General features: G+C 43.6%; 1 protein-coding gene across 2 annotated transcripts in view; it reads left to right on the forward strand.

The window, feature by feature from the left end:
* Nucleotides 1-22,046, forward strand: part of ME2 (malic enzyme 2) — a 204,076-nt gene that overhangs the window by 40,250 nt on the left and 141,780 nt on the right. The gene's annotated exons all lie outside the window — the stretch shown is intronic.

The raw sequence follows: 22,046 nt of genomic DNA on the forward strand, positions 1-22,046 counted from the left end.
TTGTATTTTCTTTACTTCGACATTAAATGTTACTTACTGTCAGTTTAAGGTATATGAAATCGGAAATAAATACTAGATATAGTGACGTATTCAAAGAAGATTGGTTGCTTAAAAGGACACTAAACCCTATTTGTTTTCTTTTATGATTCAGACAAGAGCATGCAACTTTCTCAATTACTCCTATTATAAATGTTTCTTTGTTCTCTTGCTATCTTTATTTAAAAAGCAGGAATGAAAAGCTTAAGAGCCGGACCATTTTTGGTTGAGAATCTGGGTTATGCTTGTTTATTGGTTTGCTAGATGTAGCCACCAATAAGCAAGCGCTATCCAGGGTGCTGAACCTAAAATGGTCTGGCTCCTAAGCTTTAAATTCATGCTTTTTAAATAAGGATAGCAAGAGAACAAAGAATTTCTTCTGTTATGTGTGATCAGTCCACGGGTCATCATTACTTCTGGGATATAACTCCTCCCCAACAGGAAATGCAAGAGGATTCACCCAGCAGAGCTGCATATAGCTCCTCCCCTCTACGTCACTCCCAGTCATTCTCTTGCACCCAACGACTAGATAGGATGTGTGAGAGGACTATGGTGATTATACTTAGTTTTTATAACTTCAATCAAAAGTTTGTTATTTTACAATAGCACCGGAGCGTGTTATTACCTCTCTGGCAGAGTTTGAAGAAGAATCTACCAGAGTTTTTTTTTTTTACTATGATTTTAACCGGAGTAGTTAAGATCATATTGCTGTTTCTCGGCCATCTGAGGGAGGTAAAAGCTTCAGATCAGGGGACAGCGGGCAGATGAATCTGCATTGAGGTATGTAGCAGTTTTTTTTTTCTGAATGGAATTGATGAGAAAATCCTGCCATACCGTTATAATGACATGTATGTATACTCTACACTTCAGTATTCTGGGGATGGTATTTCACTGGAATTACTCTGTTAAAAGTACATTAAACCTTTTAATAGGTATTTATTATGTTAAACGTTTTTGCTGGAATGTAGAATCGTTTGCATTTTCTGAGGTACTGAGTGAATAAATGTTTGGGCATTATTTTTCCACTTGGCAGTTGCTTGTTTTAATTGTGACAGTTTCGTTTCTCTCTCACTGCTGTGTGTGAGGGGGAGGGGCCGTTTTTGGCGCTCTTTGCTACGCATCAAAAATTTCCAGTCAGTTACTCTTGTATTTCCTGCATGATCCGGTTCATCTCTAACAGAACTCAGGGGTCCTCAAACTTCTTTGGAGGGAGGTAGATTCTCTCAGCAGAGCTGTGAGACTTATATATTGACTGTGATTAAAAACGTTGCTCTGTAATTTTTATGTTTCAAATTTAATTATTGTTACTTTACTAATGGGAACAAACCTTTGCTAAAAGTTGTGTTGTTTTCAAGGATTGATGCTATAACTGTTTTTTTCAGTTCATTATTTCAACTGTCATTTAATCGTTTAGTGCTTCTTTGAGGCACAGTACGTTTTTGTTAAATAAGATTGTAACCAAGTTGCAAGTTTATTGCTAGTGTGTTAAACATGTCTGATTCAGAGGAAGATACCTGTGTCATTTGTTCCAATGCCAAGGTGGAGCCCAATAGAAATTTATGTACTAACTGTATTGATGCTACTTTAAATAAAAGCCAATCTGTACAAATTGAACAAATTTCACCAAACAGCGAGGGGAGAGTTATGCCGACTAACTCGCCTCACGTGTCAGTACCTGCATCTCCCGCCCGGGAGGTGCGTGATATTGTGGCGCCTAGTACATCTGGGCGGCCATTACAGATAACATTACAAGATATGGCTACTGTTATGACTGAAGTTTTGGCTAAATTACCAGAACTAAGAGGCAAGCGTGATCACTCTGGGGTGAGAACAGAGTGCGCTGATAATACTAGGGCCATGTCTGATACTGCGTCACAGCTTGCAGAGCATGAGGACGGAGAGCTTCATTCTGTGGGTGACGGTTCTGATCCAAACAGATTGGATTCAGATATTTCAAATTTTAAATTTAAATTGGAGAACCTCCGTGTATTACTAGGGGAGGTTTTAGCGGCTCTTAATGATTGTAACACTGTTGCAATACCAGAGAAATTGTGTAGGTTGGATAAATACTTTGCGGTACCGGCGAGTACTGACGTTTTTCCTATACCTAAGAGACTAACTGAAATTGTTACTAAGGAGTGGGATAGACCCGGTGTGCCGTTCTCACCCCCTCCAATATTTAGAAAGATGTTTCCAATAGACGCCACCACACGGGACTTATGGCAAACGGTCCCTAAGGTGGAGGGAGCAGTTTCTACTTTAGCTAAGCGTACCACTATCCCGGTGGAGGATAGCTGTGCTTTTTCAGATCCAATGGATAAAAAATTAGAGGGTTACCTTAAGAAAATGTTTGTTCAACAAGGTTTTATATTGCAACCCCTTGCATGCATCGCGCCGATTACGGCTGCGGCAGCATTTTGGATTGAGTCTCTGGAAGAGAACCTTAGTTCAGCTACGCTGGACGACATTACGGACAGGCTTAGAGTCCTTAAACTAGCTAATTCATTCATTTCGGAGGCCGTAGTACATTTAACCAAACTTACGGCTAAGAACTCAGGATTCGCCATTCAGGCACGTAGGGCGCTGTGGCTAAAATCCTGGTCAGCTGATGTAACTTCTAAGTCCAAATTACTTAATATACCTTTCAAGGGGCAAACTTTATTTGGGCCCGGTTTGAAAGAAATTATCGCTGACATTACAGGAGGTAAGGGCCACGCCCTGCCTCAAGACAAAGCCAAAGCTAAGGCTAGACAGTCTAATTTTCGTCCCTTTCGGAATTTCAAAGCAGGAGCAGCACCAACTTCCACTGCACCAAAACAGGAAGGAGCTGTTGCTCGTTACAGACAAGGCTGGAAACCTAACCAGTCCTGGAACAAGGGCAAGCAGGCCAGGAAACCTGCTGCTGCCCCAAAGACAGCATGAATCGAGGGCCCCCGATCCGGGACCGGATCTAGTGGGGGGCAGACTCTCTCTCTTCGCCCAGGCCTGGGCAAGAGATGTTCAGGATCCCTGGGCGCTAGAGATCATATCTCAGGGATACCTTCTAGACTTCAAATTCTCTCCCCCAAGAGGGAGATTTCATCTGTCAAGGTTGTCAACAAACCAGATAAAGAAAGAAGCGTTTCTACGCTGTGTACAAGTTCTGTTATTAATGGGAGTGATCCATCCGGTTCCGCGGTCGGAACAAGGAGAAGGGTTTTACTCAAACCTGTTTGTGGTTCCCAAAAAAGAGGGAACTTTCAGGCCAATCTTGGATTTAAAGATCCTAAACAAATTCCTAAGAGTTCCATCGTTCAAAATGGAAACTATTCGGACAATCTTACCCATGATCCAAAAGGGTCAGTACATGACCACAGTGGATTTAAAGGATGCTTACCTTCACATACCGATTCACAAAGATCATTACCGGTATCTAAGGTTTGCCTTCTTAGACAGGCATTACCAGTTTGTAGCTCTTCCATTCGGATTGGCTACGGCTCCAAGAATCTTCACAAAGGTTCTGGGTGCCCTTCTGGCGGTACTAAGACCGCGAGGAATTTCGGTAGCTCCGTACCTAGACGACATTCTGATACAAGCTTCAAGCTTTCAAACTGCCAAGTCTCATACAGAGTTAGTTCTGGCATTTCTAAGGTCGCATGGATGGAAAGTGAACGAAAAGAAGAGTTCTCTCTTTCCTCTCACAAGAGTTCCATTCTTGGGGACTCTTATAGATTCTGTAGAAATGAAGATTTATCTGACAGAAGACAGATTAACAAAGCTTCTAAATGCATGCCGTGTCCTTCATTCCATTCAACTCCCGTCAGTAGCTCAATGCATGGAGGTGATCGGCTTAATGGTAGCAGCAATGGACATAGTACCCTTTGCACGTCTACATCTCAGACCGCTGCAATTGTGCATGCTGAGTCAGTGGAATGGGGATTACTCAGACTTGTCCCCTACTCTGAATCTGGATCAAGAGACCAGAAACTCTCTTCTATGGTGGCTTTCTCGGCCACATCTGTCCAGGGGGATGCCATTCAGCAGGCCGGACTGGACAATTGTAACAACAGACGCCAGCCTACTAGGTTGGGGCGCTGTCTGGAATTCTCTGAAGGCTCAGGGACAATGGAATCAGGAGGAAAGTCTCCTGCCAATAAACATTCTGGAATTGAGAGCAGTTCTCAATGCCCTTCTGGCTTGGCCCCAGTTAAAAACTCGGGGGTTCATCAGGTTTCAGTCGGACAACATCACGACTGTAGCTTACATCAACCATCAAGGAGGGACAAGAAGCTCCCTAGCAATGATGGAAGTATCAAAGATAATTCGCTGGGCAGAGTCTCACTCTTGCCACCTGTCAGCAATCCACATCCCGGGAGTGGAGAACTGGGAGGCGGATTTCTTGAGTCGCCAGACTTTTCATCCGGGGGAGTGGGAACTTCATCCGGAGGTCTTTGCCCAAATACTTCGACGTTGGGGCAAACCAGAGATAGATCTCATGGCGTCTCGCCAGAACGCCAAACTTCCTCGCTACGGGTCCAGATCCAGGGATCCGGGAGCGGTTCTGATAGATGCTTTGACAGCACCTTGGAACTTCGGGATGGCTTATGTGTTTCCACCCTTCCCGCTGCTTCCTCGATTGATTGCCAAAATCAAACAGGAGAGAGCATCAGTGATTCTAATAGCGCCTGCATGGCCACGCAGGACTTGGTATGCAGATCTAGTGGACATGTCATCCTGTCCGCCTTGGTCTCTACCTCTAAGACAGGACCTTCTGATACAGGGTCCTTTCAAACATCAAAATCTAACTTCTCTGAAGCTGACTGCTTGGAAATTGAACGCTTGATTTTATCAAAACGTGGTTTTTCTGAGTCGGTTATTGATACCCTGATACAGGCTAGGAAGCCTGTTACCAGAAGGATTTACCATAAGATATGGCGTAAATACCTATACTGGTGCGAATCCAAAGGTTACTCCTGGAGTAAGGTTAGGATTCCTAGGATATTGTCCTTTCTACAAGAAGGTTTAGAAAAGGGTTTATCGGCTAGTTCATTAAAGGGACAGATCTCAGCTCTGTCCATCTTGTTACACAGGCGTCTGTCAGAAAATCCAGACGTCCAGGCCTTTTGTCAGGCTTTAGCTAGGATCAAGCCTGTGTTTAAAACTGTTGCTCCGCCATGGAGTTTAAACCTTGTTCTTAACGTTCTACAAGGAGTTCCGTTTGAACCCCTTCATTCCATTGATATAAAGTTGTTATCTTGGAAAGTGTTATTTTTAATGGCTATTTCTTCGGCTCGGAGAGTCTCTGAGTTATCAGCGTTACATTGTGATTCTCCTTATTTGATTTTTCATTCAGATAAGGTAGTTCTGCGTACAAAACCTGGGTTCTTACCTAAGGTAGTCACTAACAGGAACATCAATCAAGAGATCGTGGTGCCTTCCCTGTGCCCGAATCCTTCTTCAAAGAAGGAACGTCTTCTACACAATCTGGATGTAGTTCGTGCCCTCAAGTTCTACTTGCAGGCAACTAAGGATTTTCGACAAACGTCTTCCCTGTTTGTCGTGTACTCTGGTCAGAGGAGAGGTCATAAGGCTTCGGCTACCTCTCTCTCCTTCTGGCTTCGTAGCATAATTCGTTTAGCCTATGAGACTGCTGGACAGCAACCTCCTGAAAGAATTACAGCTCATTCTACTAGAGCTGTGGCTTCCACTTGGGCCTTTAAGAATGAGGCCTCTGTTGAACAGATTTGCAAGGCTGCAACTTGGTCTTCGCTTCATACTTTTTCCAAATTTTACAAATTTGACACTTTTGCTTCTTCGGAGGCTATTTTTGGGAGAAAGGTTCTTCAGGCAGTGGTTCCTTCTGTATAATGAGCCTGCCTATCCCTCCCGTCATCCGTGTACTTTTGCTTTGGTATTGGTATCCCAGAAGTAATGATGACCCGTGGACTGATCACACATAACAGAAGAAAACATAATTTATGCTTACCTGATAAATTCCTTTCTTCTGTTGTGTGATCAGTCCACGGCCCGCCCTGTTTTTTAAGGCAGGTAAATATCTTTTAAATTATACTCCAGTCACCACTTCAACCTTGGTTTCTCCTTTCTCGTTGATTCTTGGTCGAATGACTGGGAGTGACGTAGAGGGGAGGAGCTATATGCAGCTCTGCTGGGTGAATCCTCTTGCATTTCCTGTTGGGGAGGAGTTATATCCCAGAAGTAATGATGACCCGTGGACTGATCACACAACAGAAGAAAGGAATTTATCAGGTAAGCATAAATTATGTTTTTATAATAGGAGTAAATTAGAAAGTTGCTTAAAAGTGCTTGCTCTATCTAAATCATAAAATAGAAAATTAAAGACTGATATTAAACAGGCAATCCTGTTTTTAACATCCCTGTTTGCGCCCTCTCTCAATGTCCATCTCTAATTGCTCTCAGCAGAAGAGATAGATAAGGGAAAAACCTAGGTTCCAATATGATATCACCCATTGCTTTATTGAGTCTAAACATTTACACTTTTATATCTCCAATAGTTAAAGGGATATTAAATTCAAATTGTCCTAAGAAGAAGAGATTAGACAAGGAGCTTACCCAGGTTCCAACACGGCAACTTCCATTAGTTAAATTACAGGAAAAAGGGACAAAATAAAGTATATTGCAAAGTTTTTTTCTACTACCACATAGTTAAACATTTTTATATTACTATATCAAAAGTTTAATGTCCTTAAAAAAACAATGTTGAGAAACAGAGCATGGTTGGACGTGTGAATGTTTTGGCAGATTTGCTAAAATAAGGGATAATGTCTGCATTAGTTAGTGCTAAACTATGTTATTTAAATGCTGATCTTCTATAGGTTTTACAAACCTTTGGAAATCGATAAAACAAAATATTGAAGTATTTGACTGGCAGAACATAAACTTGTTCTTTCATGATTGAGACAGAGCGTGTAACTTCAAACAACTTTAATTTAGTTTTATTATCAAATTTTCTTCATTCTCTTGGTAGTTTTTAATGAAAGCAGGAATGTATGCTAGGGAGCGTAGACATTTGTCTGGAGCACTGAATGGCAGCAGTTTTGCAAGAATATAATTCATTTGCAAGAGCACTAGATGGTAGCACTATTTCCTGCCATGACTACTAGTGCTCAAGACCCCAACTTGGGTATCTCTTCAACAAAGATTTCATGGGAATGAAGCACATTTGATTTTTTTTTTTTTTTTTGGGGGGGGGGTTCATATCCCATTTTAGAGGAACACTTTGTTCTGTTTGTTGAACATTAAAACTACAACATTCACCCATCCCTAGTCCAGGTTTTGAGTTTGGTCAAACAATGACCTGTTTTACTGTAAAGTCAATAGTGAAAGAGAGATCAGATGCATAGCCGTATAACCTTGTGCAGTTTACTTCCTGCTGTAGTAAAATAAGCATCTGTGTGCCAGGTTTGCTTTTATTAAGCAAGACTGAGGGGCACTTTCCTCTGTAGATTTCACATGTTGCTGTAAAAATGCTCTAAACGGTTAATCACTTCAAATGAGAAGAGAGAAGAGAGGGGGGTGTAAGACTATAAAATCTGTAGAAAGCATTGTAACCTCAGCAGAGCATATTAAAAAAGCAACAGCAAACACCTTCTAATTATAATAATTTTCTGCATTAAATTCACAAAATTGGTGAGCTTGAAAACATTACATTCATTAACTCCTTGTTTGCTGCTATACGGGCACATGTGTAACTAGTTGTCACTTGTGACCTGCTGCACTATATGGGCACATGTGTAACTAGTTGTCACTTATCTGCTGCGCTATATGGACACATGTGTAACTAGTGGTCACTTGTTACCTGCTGCGCTATATGGGCACACGTGTAACTAGTGGTCACTTGTTACCTGCTGCGCTATATTGTCACATGTGTAACTAGTGGTCACTTGTTACCTGCTGCGCTATATGGGCACATGTGTAACTAGTTGTCACTTTTTACCTGCTGCGCTATATGGGCACACGTGTAACTAGTTGTCACTTGTTATCTGCTGCGCTATATGGGCACATGTGTAACTAGTTGTCACTTGTTACCTGCTGCGCTATATGGGCACATGTGTAACTAGTTGTCACTTATCTGCTGCGCTATATGAGCACATGTGTAACTAGTTGTCACTTGTTATCTGCTGCGCTATATGGGCACATGTGTAACTAGTGGTCACTTGTTATCTGCTGCGCTATATGGGCACATGTGTAACTAGTGGTCACTTGTTATCTGCTGCGCTATATGGGCACATGTGTAACTAGTGGTCACTTGTTACTTGCTGCGCTATATGGGCACATGTGTAACTAGTGGTCACTTGTTACCTGCTGCGCTATATGGGCACATCTGTAACTAGTGGTCACTTGTTACCTGCTGCGCTATATGGGCACATGTGTAACTAGTGGTCACTTGTTACCTGCTACGCTATATGGGCACACGTGTAACTAGTGGTCACTTGTTACCTGCTACGCTATATGGGCACACGTGTAACTAGTGGTCACTTGTTACCTGCTGCGCTATATGGGCACACGTGTAACTAGTTGTCACTTGTTACCTGCTGCGCTATATGGTCACATGTGTAACTAGTTGTCACTTGTTACCTGCTGCGCTATATGTGCACACGTGTAACTAGTGGTCACTTGTTACCAGCTGCGCTATATGGGCACATGTGTAACTAGTTGTCACTTGTTACCTGCTGCTCCATATGGGCACATGTGTAACTAGTTGTCACTTGTTATCTGCTGCGCTATATGGTCACATGTGTAACTAGTGGTCACTTGTTATCTGCTGCGCTATATGGGCACATGTGTAACTAGTTGTCACTTGTTATCTGCTGCGCTATATGGGCACATGTGTAACTAGTTGTCACTTGTTACCTGCTGCGCTATATGGGCACATGTGTAACTAGTGGTCACTTGTTACCTGCTGCGCTATATGGGCACATGTGTAACTAGTGGTCACTTGTTACCTGCTGCGCTATATGGGCACATGTGTAACTAGTGGTCACTTGTTACCTGCTGCGCTATATGGGCACATGTGTAACTAGTGGTCACTTGTTACCTGCTGCGCTATATGGGCACATGTGTAACTAGTGGTCACTTGTTACCTGCTGCGCTATATGGGCACATGTGTAACTAGTGGTCACTTGTTACCTGCTGCGCTATATGGGCACATGTGTAACTAGTGGTCACTTGTTACCTGCTGCGCTATATGGGCACATGTGTAACTAGTGGTCACTTGTTACCTGCTGCGCTATATGGGCACACGTGTAACTAGTGGTCACTTGTTACCTGCTGCGCTATATGGGCACACGTGTAACTAGTGGTCACTTGTTGCCTGCTGCGCTATATGGGCACATGTGTAACTAGTTGTCACTTGTTACCTGCTGCGTTATATGGGCACATGTGTAACTAGTTGTCACTTGTGACCTGCTGCGCTATATGGGCACATGTGTAACTAGTTGTCACTTGTTACCTGCTGCGCCATATGGGCACATGTGTAACTAGTTGTCACTTGTTACCTGCTGCGCTATATTGGCACATGTGTAACTAGTTGTCACTTGTTACCTGCTGCGCTATATGGGCACATGTGTAACTAGTGGTCACTTGTTACCTGCTGCGCTATATGAGCACATGTGTAACTAGTGGTCACTTGTTACCTGCTGCGCTATATGGGCACATGTGTAACTAGTGGTCACTTGTTACCTGCTGCGCTATATGGGCACATGTGTAACTAGTGGTCACTTGTTACCTGCTGCGCTATATGGGCACATGTGTAACTAGTTGTCACTTGTTACCTGCTGCGCTATATGGGCACATGTGTAACTAGTGGTCACTTGTTATCTGCTGCGCTATATGGGCACATGTGTAACTAGTGGTCACTTGTTACCTGCTGCGCTATATGGGCACATGTGTAACTAGTGGTCACTTTTTATCTGCTGCGCTATATGAGCACATGTGTAACTAGTGGTCACTTGTTATCTGCTGCGCTATATGGGCACATGTGTAACTAGTGGTCACTTTTTATCTGCTGCGCTATATGAGCACATGTGTAACTAGTGGTCACTTGTTATCTGCTGCGCTATATGGGCACATGTGTAACTAGTGGTCACTTGTTACCTGCTGCGCTATATGGGCACACGTGTAACTAGTGGTCACTTTTTATCTGCTGCGCTATATGAGCACATGTGTAACTAGTGGTCACTTGTTACCTGCTGCGCTATATTGTCACATGTGTAACTAGTTGTCACTTGTTACCTGCTGCGCTATATGGGCACATGTGTAACTAGTGGTCACTTGTTACCTGCTGCGCTATATGGGCACATGTGTAACTAGTTGTCACTTGTTACCTGCTGCGCTATATGGTCACATGTGTAACTAGTGGTCACTTGTTACCTGCTGCGCTATATGGGCACATGTGTAACTAGTGGTCACTTGTTATCTGCTGCGCTATATTGGCACATGTGTAACTAGTGGTCACTTGTTACCTGCTGCGCTATATTGGCACATGTGTAACTAGTGGTCACTTGTTATCTGCTGCGCTATATGGGCACATGTGTGACTAGTTGTCACTTGTTACCTGCTGCGCTATATTGGCACATGTGTAACTAGTGGTCACTTGTTACCTGCTGCGCTATATGGGCACATGTGTAACTAGTGGTCACTTGTTACCTGCTGCGCTATATGGGCACATGTGTAACTAGTTGTCACTTGTTACCTGCTGCGCTATATGGGCACATGTGTAACTAGTGGTCACTTGTTACCTGCTGCACTATATGGGCACAACCTGCTGCGCTATATGGTCACATGTGTAACTAGTGGTCACTTGTTACCTGCTGCACTATATGGGCACAACCTGCTGCGCTATATGGTCACATGTGTAACTAGTGGTCACTTGTTACCTGCTGCGCTATATGGTCACATGTGTAACTAGTGGTCACTTGTTACCTGTTGCTATATGGGCACATGTGTAACTAGTGGTCACTTGTTATCTGCTGCGCTATATGGGCACATGTGTAACTAGTGGTCACTTGTTATCTGCTGCGCTATATGGGCACATGTGTAACTAGTGGTCACTTGTTATCTGCTGCGCTATATGGGCACATGTGTAACTAGTGGTCACTTGTTACCTGCTGCGCTATATGGGCACATGTGTAACTAGTGGTCACTTGTTACCTGCTGCGCTATATGGTCACATGTGTAACTAGTGGTCACTTGTTACCTGCTGCGCTATATGGGCACATGTGTAACTAGTGGTCACTTGTTATCTGCTGCGCCATATGGGCACATGTGTAACTAGTGGTCACTTGTTATCTGCTGCGCCATATGGGCACATGTGTAACTAGTGGTCACTTGTTACCTGCTGCGCTATATGGGCACATGTGTAACTAGTGGTCACTTGTTACCTGCTGCGCCATATGGGCACATGTGTAACTAGTGGTCACTTGTTACCTGCTGCGCTATATGGGCACATGTGTAACTAGTGGTCACTTGTTACCTGCTGCGCTATATGGGCACATGTGTAACTAGTGGTCACTTGTTACCTGCTGCGCTATATGGGCACATGTGTAACTAGTGGTCACTTGTTACCTGCTGCGCTATATGGGCACATGTGTAACTAGTGGTCACTTGTTACCTGCTGCGCTATATGGTCACTTGTTACCTGCTGCGCTATATTGTCACATGTGTAACTAGTTGTCACTTGTTACCTGCTGCACTATATGGGCACGTGTAACTAGTGGTCACTTGTTACCTGCTGCGCTATATGGGCACATGTGTAACTAGTTGTCACTTGTTACCTGCTGCGCTATATGGGCACAACCTGCTGCGCTATATGGGCACATGTGTAACTAGTGGTCACTTGTTACCTGCTGCGCCATATGGGCACATGTGTAACTAGTTGTCACTTGTTACCTGCTGCACTATATGGGCACAACCTGCTGCGCTATATGGGCACATGTGTAACTAGTTGTCACTTGTTACCTGCTGCGCTATATGGGCACGTGTAACTAGTGGTCACTTGTTACCTGCTGCTCCATATGGGCACAACCTGCTGCACTATATGGGCACAACCTGCTGCGCTATATGGGCACATGTGTAACTAGTTGTCACTTGTTACCTGCTGCGCTATATGGGCACATGTGTAGCTAGTGGTCACTTGTTACCTGCTGCGCTATATTGTCACATGTGTAACTAGTTGTCACTTGTTACCTGCTGCGCTATATGGGCACATGTGTAACTAGTGGTCACTTGTTACCTGCTGCACTATATGGGCACAACCTGCTGCGCTATATGGGCACGTGTAACTAGTTGTCACTTGTTACCTGCTGCGCTATATGGGCACATGTGTAACTAGTGGTCACTTGTTACCTGCTGCTCCATATGGGCACAACCTGCTGCACTATATGGGCACAACCTGCTGCGCTATATGGGCACATGTGTAACTAGTTGTCACTTGTTACCTGCTGCGCTATATGGGCACATGTGTAACTAGTGGTCACTTGTTACCTGCTGCTCCATATGGGCACAACCTGCTGCACTATATGGGCACAACCTGCTGCGCTATATGGGCACATGTGTAACTAGTTGTCACTTGTTACCTGCTGATCCTTATGGGCACAACCTGCTGCGCTATATTGGCACATGTGTAACTAGTTGTCACTTGTTATCTGCTGCACCATATGGGTACATGTGTAACTAGTTGTCACTTTTGACCTGCTGCGCTATATTGTCACATGTGTAACTAGTTGTTACCTGCTGCTCCATATGGGCACAACCTGCTGCTCCATATGGGCACAACCTGCTGCACTATATGGGCACAACCTGCTGCGCTATATGGGCACATGTGTAACTAGTTGTCACTTGTTACCTGCTGCGCTATATGGGCACATGTGTAACTAGTTGTCGCTTGTTACCTGCTGCTCCATATGGGCACAACCTGCTGCGCTATATGGGCACATGTGTAACTAGTTGTCACTTGTTACCTGCTGCGCTATATGGGCACATGTGTAACTAGTGGTCACTTGTTACCTGCTGCTCCATATGGGCACAACCTGCTGAGCTATATGGGCACATGTGTAACTAGTTGTCACTTGTTACCTGCTGCGCCATATGGGCACATGTGTAACTAGTTGTCACTTGTTACCTGCTGCGCTATATGGGCACATGTGTAACTAGTGGTCACTTGTTACCTGCTGCGCTATATGGGCACATGTGTAACTAGTTTTCACTTGTTACCTGCTGCTCCATATGGGCACAACCTGCTGCACTATATGGGCACAACCTGCTGTGCTATATGGGCACATGTGTAACTAGTTTTCACTTGTTACCTGCTGCTCCATATGGGCACAACCTGCTGCGCTATATGGGCACAACCTGCTGCGCTATATGGGCACATGTGTAAAAGCTGTGATTGTAAAGATTGGATTTAGTCTGCATTTACCCATTTGTCTCCATCTCCAGTCCATAATGTATATATGGATATAAAAGTGCAGAAAGAAAATGTTGTAAGCAATTTATTATCACTTATCGCGTATATAACTGTGTTTAACACCTAGTAAGTTAAAGTCTGCTCCTATCCTTTTATTATTACTTTTTAAGTGATACTCAAAGGTTAAAGGGACAGGCATGTCAAAACTTAATGTGCATGATTCAGATAAACCATGTCATTTTAAGACTCTTTTTAATTGGCTTACGTTCTCTTGAGGTTGGGAGATAGCTGGTGATTGCTGACTACACACATATGCCTCTTGTCATTGAGTCATCAGATTTCCAGGTAGTATCCAGCAAAACATTGCTGCTCTGGCACTGATTTAAACTGTTTTTCAGGGGTTAAACTGTTGTATACAAGCAATAGTGCAATAATAAAATGCTCTAACACAAGACTCAAAATGTCCACTCACCCGGGGTGAGTAGAAATTGCACTGGGGCGAGTAGTAAATGATAGTGAGTGAAGGTGGAGTGCTGTATCATTGGTGTGTTAGGGAGAGACAGCGGGAGAGGCATCATCAGCAGGAAGTGTCTTATGTGAGGTAAATTAGAACCCTGGTCTGGCTGAGCAATACAAAATGAGAGGATAAGGGGGCGCGTGTGAAAATCGAGAAGACTGATTGGCTGTCATTACTAATTATGTAGCATATCTGAGTTTAGGTGAGTGACTTGTACAGTATACATAAAAACATAAGCCACAAAGGTAGCTTAAGAGATTAATAAAGGCTTTTAAAAGATTTTTGCTTTCAGATATTCTAGTCCGGTTAAAGGTAGGGGAATGTGCTTAAAACATTAATTGAAGGAAATACTGTGGGAAATAAGAATTGAGTCTGTACCCATAGAGCAGTTAATTTCTAGCAAATAACTACCTTAAAATGATAATGTACAGACAAGGGCCAGGCAATCTCCTACTAAAAGGGACACTTTTCCAAATGGGCCGGACTTCTACCACCCCTGCCCCTACCTCTTAATAAGTTTTCTATAGTAAATGCTGCAGTATTGACATAGTAAATGCTGCAGTATTGACAAGATCAGTATAGGTGGCGATTTCAGCAGACTAAATTCTTTAAAATTTCTGTTCCTTTTCCTTCTAATGGCAGTGAGGGTCCACATTCATTACATTCATTACTTATCCTGGTAACTTACTTATCCTGGTAACCAGGAGGAGGCAGACACACCAAACAGAACATTGAAATATCCCTCCCACTTTCCCTACTTCCCCAGTAATTCTTTGCCTTTGTCTACAGGAGGATAGCAGAGAGACGTGCTCTGATGACATATGGAATTGATGCTCTAAATTGTTTTTTTCCCTTCAAGAAAGAGCAGGGGTTAGTAGCAATGTAAATCTTAGTAGAGTTTTGATGAATGTTGTCTTCTGGATGTCATTGGGAAGCTTCCCATGCCTCCTTCCAGTATACTTATGCTACCATCCCCAACAGGCAACCTGTGTTAATGACACTGCTTTCCTTTATTCCACAGGTCCCTGTCAGGATGTGCATTGTCGCTGTCAGACCTGGGGCGTCTGAGTCAGCTGCATGGATGGCAGAAGACTTCTGACCGGTAAATCCCTGGGTTCCTGTATTCCCTCCATGGCTTGGGGCCTATTTGTGGGATTTTAATACGGTCTGTGGATAAGGAACTTTTATAATTGGTGGGTAGCCTCGAGTGGGGGTGGGCAAGAAGGGAAACGCCTCTAGGGCATTTTTTTATTCTGGAACTTCCAGTGGAAGTTTTTGTGCCCTGATTCGTTTTTCCCTCAGCTACAGCAGTTCCGTTTTTAATATAGGATGATCGGATGCTGTTGCACGCTGTTATATGTGCATACATCTTGATAGCTCCGGGATCTCCAGCATATGTTTTACGAATAATCTGCTTGGAGATAGCTTTATTTGGGCATGTGCATGTAGGCATTCTTTGGGGAGTGCATGGAGTCTAGGGCCGTTTATGTGTGGGGCTACTCTTAACAGCGCAGTAGTTGGTGACACCATTTTAACTGCTGTAGCAGCACGCGGGTAAACACTGTTTTCTTCTATAAGGTACAACTAGTCCACGGATTCATCCTTTACTTGTGGGATATTATCCTCCTGCTAACAGGAAGTGGCAAAGAGCACCACAGCAGAGCTGTCTATATAGCTCATCCCTTAGCTCCACACCCCAGTCATTCTCTTTGCCTACTCTGAGTACTAGGAAGGGTAAAAGGAAAGAGGTGATAAAATATTAGTTTCTTCTGTTAAGTGTGATCAGTCCACGGGTCATCATTACTTCTGGGATATTACTCCTCCCCAACAGGAAGTGCAAGAGGATTCACCCAGCAGAGCTGCATATAGCTCCTCCCCTCTACGTCACTCCCAGTCATTCTCTTGCACCCGACTAGATAGGATGTGTGAGAGGACTATGGTGATTATACTTAGTTTTATATCTTCAATCAAAAGTTTGTTATTTTAAAATAGCACCGGAGTGTGTTATTATCTCTCTGGCAGAGTTTGAAGAAGAATCTACCAGAGTTTTTGTTATGATTTTAGCCGGAGTAGTTAAGATCATATTGCTGTTTCTCGGCCATCTGAGGAGAGGTAAACTTCAGATCAGGGGACAGCGGGCAGATGAATCTGCATAGAGGTATGTAGCAGTTTTTATTTTCTGACAATGGAATTGATGAGAAAATCCTGCCATACCGATATAATGTCATGTATGTATACTTTACACTTCAGTATTCTGGGGAATGGTACTTCACTAGAATTACACTGTATGAAATACATAAAGCTGTTTAATAACTAGAGATTATGTTTAACGTTTTTGCTGGAATGTAAAATCGTTTTCATTTGCTGAGGTACTGAGTGAATAAATGTTTGGGCACTATTTTTCCACTTGGCAGTTGCTTAATCTGTTTTCTGACAGTTTCTGTTCTCCCTCACTGCTGTGTGTGAGGGGGAGGGGCCGTTTTTTGGCGCTTTTACTACGCATCAAATATTTCAGTCAGCAACTCATTGTATTCCCTGCATGATCCGGTTCATCTCTACAGAGCTCAGGGGTCTTCAAAACTTATTTTGAGGGAGGTAATTTCTCTCAGCAGAGCTGTGAGAATTATAGTTTGACTGAGATAAAAAACGTTTATTCTGTAATTTGTTTCCTGCTTTCAGAATTTGTTATCTTTGCTAATGGGATTAAACCTTTGCTAAAGTTGTGTTGTTTACAAGGATTGAGGCTATAACTGTTTCAATTTATTAATTTTCAACTGTCATAAATCTTCTGTGCTTCTTAAAGGCACAGTACGTTTTAATATTATTCTAATTGAATTGTATTTCCAAGTTGCAAGTTTATTTGCTAGTGTGTTAAACATGTCTGATTCAGAGGATGATACCTGTGTCATTTGTTGCAATGCCAAAGTGGAGCCCAATAGAAATTTATGTACTAACTGTATTGATGCTACTTTAAATAAAAGTCAATCTGTACAAATTGAACAAATTTCACCAAACAACGAGGGGAGAGTTATGCCGACTAACTCGCCTCACGTGTCAGTACCTACATCTCCCGCTCAGAGGGAGGTGCGTGATATTGTAGCGCCGAGTACATCTGGGCGGCCATTACAAATCACATTACAGGATATGGCTACTGTTATGACTGAGGTTTTGGCTAAATTACCAGAACTAAGAGGTAAGCGTGATCACTCTGGGGTGAGAACAGAGTGCGCTGATAATATTAGGGCCATGTCAGACACTGCGTCACAGGTGGCAGAACATGAGGACGGAGAACTTCATTCTGTGGGTGACGGTTCTGATCCAAACAGACTGGATTCAGATATTTCAAATTTTAAATTTAAACTGGAAAACCTCCGTGTATTACTAGGGGAGGTGTTAGCGGCTCTGAATGATTGTAACACAGTTGCAATACCAGAGAAAATGTGTAGGTTGGATAAATATTTTGCGGTACCGACGAGTACTGAGGTTTTTCCTATACCTAAGAGACTTACTGAAATTGTTACTAAGGAGTGGGATAGACCTGGTGTGCCGTTCTCACCCCCTCCGATATTTAGAAAAATGTTTCCAATAGACGCTACCACAAGGGACTTATGGCAAACGGTCCCTAAGGTGGAGGGAGCAGTTTCTACCTTAGCTAAGCGTACCACTATCCCGGTGGAGGATAGATGTGCTTTTTCAGATCCAATGGATAAAAAGTTAGAGGGTTACCTTAAGAAAATGTTTGTTCAAGGTTTTATATTGCAACCCCTTGCATGCATTGCGCCGATCACGGCTGCAGCGGCATTCTGGATTGAGTCTCTGGAAGAGAACATTGGTTCAGCTACTCTGGACGACATTACGGACAGGCTTAGTGTCCTTAAACTAGCTAATTCATTCATTTCGGAGGCCGTAGTACATCTTACTAAACTTACAGCGAAAAATTCAGGATTCGCCATTCAGGCACGCAGGGCGCTGTGGCTAAAATCCTGGTCAGCTGATGTTACTTCTAAGTCTAAATTGCTTAATATACCTTTCAAAGGGCAGACCTTATTCGGGCCCGGGTTGAAAGAGATTATCGCTGACATTACAGGAGGTAAAGGCCATGCCCTGCCTCAGGACAAAGCCAAAGCCAAGACTAGACAGTCTAATTTTCGTTCCTTTCGTAATTTCAAAGCAGGAGCAGCATCAACTTCCTCTGCACCAAAACAGGAAGGAGCTGTTGCTCGCTACAGACAAGGCTGGAAACCTAACCAGTCCTGGAACAAGGGCAAGCAGACTAGGAAACCTGCTGCTGCCCCTAAAACAGCATGAATTGAGGGCCCCCGATCCGGGATCGGATCTAGTGGGGGGCAGACTTTCTCTCTTCGCCCAGGCTTGGGCAAGAGATGTTCAGGATCCCTGGGCGCTAGAGATAATATCTCAGGGATACCTACTGGACTTCAAATACTCTCCTCCAAGAGAGAGATTTCATCTGTCAAGATTGTCAACAATCCAGACAAAGAAAGAGGCGTTTCTACGCTGCGTACAAGAGCTCTTGTTAATGGGAGTAATCCATCCAGTTCCACGATCGGAACAGGGACAGGGGTTTTACTCAAATCTGTTTGTGGTTCCCAAAAAAGAGGGAACTTTCAGACCAATCCTGGACTTAAAGATCCTAAACAAATTCCTAAGAGTTCCATCGTTCAAGATGGAGACTATTCGGACAATTTTACCTATGATCCAAGAGGGTCAGTACATGACCACTGTAGATTTAAAAGATGCTTACCTCCACATACCGATTCACAAAGATCATTATCGGTACTTAAGGTTTGCCTTCCTAGACAGGCATTACCAGTTCGTGGCTCTTCCATTCGGATTGGCTACAGCTCCAAGAATCTTCACAAAGGTTCTGGGTGCTCTTCTGGCGGTACTAAGACCGCGGGGAATCTCGGTAGCTCCATACCTAGACGACATTCTGATACAAGCTTCAAGCTTTCAAACTGCCAAGTCTCATACAGAGTTAGTGCTGGCATTTCTAAGGTCACATGGATGGAAGGTGAACGAAAAGAAAAGTTCACTCGTTCCACTCTCAAGAGTTCCCTTCCTGGGGACTCTTATAGATTCTGTAGAAATGAAGATTTACCTGACAGAGGACAGGCTAACAAGACTTCAAAGTGCTTGCCGCACCCTTCATTCCATTCAACACCCGTCAGTGGCTCAATGCATGGAGGTAATCGGCTTAATGGTAGCGGCAATGGACATAGTACCCTTTGCACGCTTACACCTCAGACCACTGCAACTGTGCATGCTAAGTCAGTGGAATGGGGATTACTCAGACTTATCCCCTTCTCTGAATCTGGATCAAGAGACCAGAAATTCTCTTCTATGGTGGCTTTCTCGGCCACATCTGTCCAGGGGGATGCCATTCAGCAGACCAGACTGGACAATTGTAACAACAGACGCCAGCCTTCTAGGTTGGGGTGCCGTCTGGAATTCTCTGAAGGCTCAGGGACAATGGAGTCAGGAGGAGAGTCTCCTGCCAATAAACATTCTGGAATTGAGAGCAGTTCTCAATGCCCTCCTGGCTTGGCCCCAGTTGACAACTCGGGGGTTCATCAGGTTTCAGTCGGACAACATCACGACTGTAGCTTACATCAACCATCAGGGAGGGACAAGAAGCTCCCTAGCTATGATGGAAGTATCAAAGATAATTCGCTGGGCAGAGTCTCACTCTTGCCACCTGTCAGCAATCCACATCCCGGGAGTGGAGAACTGGGAGGCGGATTTCTTAAGTCGTCAGACTTTTCATCCGGGGGAGTGGGAACTTCATCCGGAGGTCTTTGCCCAAATACTTCGACGTTGGGGCAAACCAGAGATACATCTCATGGCGTCTCGACAGAACGCCAAGCTTCCTCGTTACGGGTCCAGATCCAGGGATCCAGGAGCAGTCCTGATAGATGCTCTGACAGCACCTTGGGACTTCAGGATGGCTTACGTGTTTCCACCCTTCCCGTTGCTTCCTCGATTGATTGCCAGAATCAAACAAGAGAGAGCATCAGTGATTCTAATAGCACCTGCGTGGCCACGCAGAACTTGGTATGCAGACCTGGTGGACATGTCATCCTGTCCACCTTGGTCTCTACCTCTGAAACAGGACCTTCTGATACAGGGTCCCTTCAAACATCAAAATCTAACTTCTCTGAAGCTGACTGCTTGGAAATTGAACGCTTGATTTTATCAAGACGTGGGTTTTCTGAGTCCGTTATTGATACCTTAATACAGGCTAGGAAACCTGTTACCAGAAAGATTTACCATAAGATATGGCGTAAATACCTATTTCTCCAACATAGGTGTGTCCGGTCCACGGCGTCATCCTTACTTGTGGGATATTCTCTTCCCCAACAGGAAATGGCAAAGAGCCCAGCAAAGCTGGTCACATGATCCCTCCTAGGCTCCGCCTACCCCAGTCATTCTCTTTGCCGTTGTACAGGCAACATCTCCACGGAGATGGCTTAGAGTTTTTTAGTGTTTAACTGTAGTTTTTCATTATTCAATCAAGAGTTTGTTATTTTCAAATAGTGCTGGTACGTACTATTTACTCAGAAACAGAAAAGAGATGAAGAATTCTGTTTGTATGAGGAAAATGATTTTAGCAACCGTAACTAAAATCCATGGCTGTTCCACACAGGACTGTTGAGAGCATTAACTTCAGTTGGGGGAACAGTTTGCAGTCTTTGCTGCTTGAGGTATGACACATTCTAACAAGACGATGTAATGCTGGAAGCTGTCATTTTCCCTATGGGATCCGGTAAGCCATGTTTATTACGATTGTAAATAAGGGCTTCACAAGGGCTTATTTAGACTGTAGACATTTTTTGGGCTAAATCGATTGATATTAACACTTATTTAGCCTTGAGGAATCATTTATTCTGGGTATTTTGATATAATAATATCGGCAGGCACTGTTTTAGACACCTTATTCTTTAGGGGCTTTCCCAAAGCATAGGCAGAGTCTCATTTTCGCGCCGGTGTTGCGCACTTGTTTTTGAGAGGCATGGCATGCAGTCGCATGTGACAGGAGCTCTGATACTTATAAAAGACTTCTGAAGGCATCATTTGGTATCGTATTCCCCTTGGGTTTGGTTGGGTCTCAGCAAAGCAGATACCAGGGACTGTAAAGGGGTTAAAGCTTAAAACGGCTCCGGTTCCGTTATTTTAAGGGTTAAAGCTTCCAAATTTGGTGTGCAATATTTTCAAGGCTTTAAGACACTGTGGTGAAAGTTTGGTGAATTTTGAACAATTCCTTCATGTTTTTTCGCAATTGCAGTAATAAAGTGTGTTCAGTTTAAAATTTAAAGTGACAGTAACGGTTTTATTTCAAAACGTTTTTTGTACTTTCTTATCAAGTTTATGCCTGTTTAACATGTCTGAACTACCAGATAGACTGTGTTCTGAATGTGGGGAAGCCAGAATTCCTATTCATTTAAATAAATGTGATTTATGTGATAATGACAATGATGCCCAAGATGATTCCTCAAGTGAGGGGAGTAAGCATGGTACTGCATCATTCCCTCCTTCGTCTACACGAGTCTTGCCCACTCAGGAGGCCCCTAGTACATCTAGCGCGCCAATACTCCTTACTATGCAACAATTAACGGCTGTAATGGATAATTCTGTCAAAAACATTTTAGCCAAAATGAACCCTGTTCAGCGTAAGCGTGGATGCTCTGTTTTAGTTACTGAAGAGCATGACGACGCTGATATTAATATCTCTGAAGGGCCCCTAACCCAATCTGAGGGGGCCAGGGAGGTTTTGTCTGAGGGAGAAATTACTGATTTAGGGAATATTTCTCAGCAGGCTGAATCTGATGTGATTACTTTTAAATTTAAATTGGAACATCTCCGCATTTTGCTTAAGGAGGTATTATCCACTCTGGATGATTGTGAAAATTTGGTCATCCCAGAGAAACTATGTAAAATGGACAAGTTCCTAGAGGTGCCGGGGCTCCCAGAAGCTTTTCCTATACCCAAGCGGGTGGCGGACATTGTTAATAAAGAATGGGAAAGGCCCGGTATTCCTTTCGTCCCTCCCCC

Source organism: Bombina bombina, chromosome 2 (genome assembly GCF_027579735.1).
Source record: "Bombina bombina isolate aBomBom1 chromosome 2, aBomBom1.pri, whole genome shotgun sequence".
Classification (NCBI taxonomy): domain Eukaryota; kingdom Metazoa; phylum Chordata; class Amphibia; order Anura; family Bombinatoridae; genus Bombina; species Bombina bombina.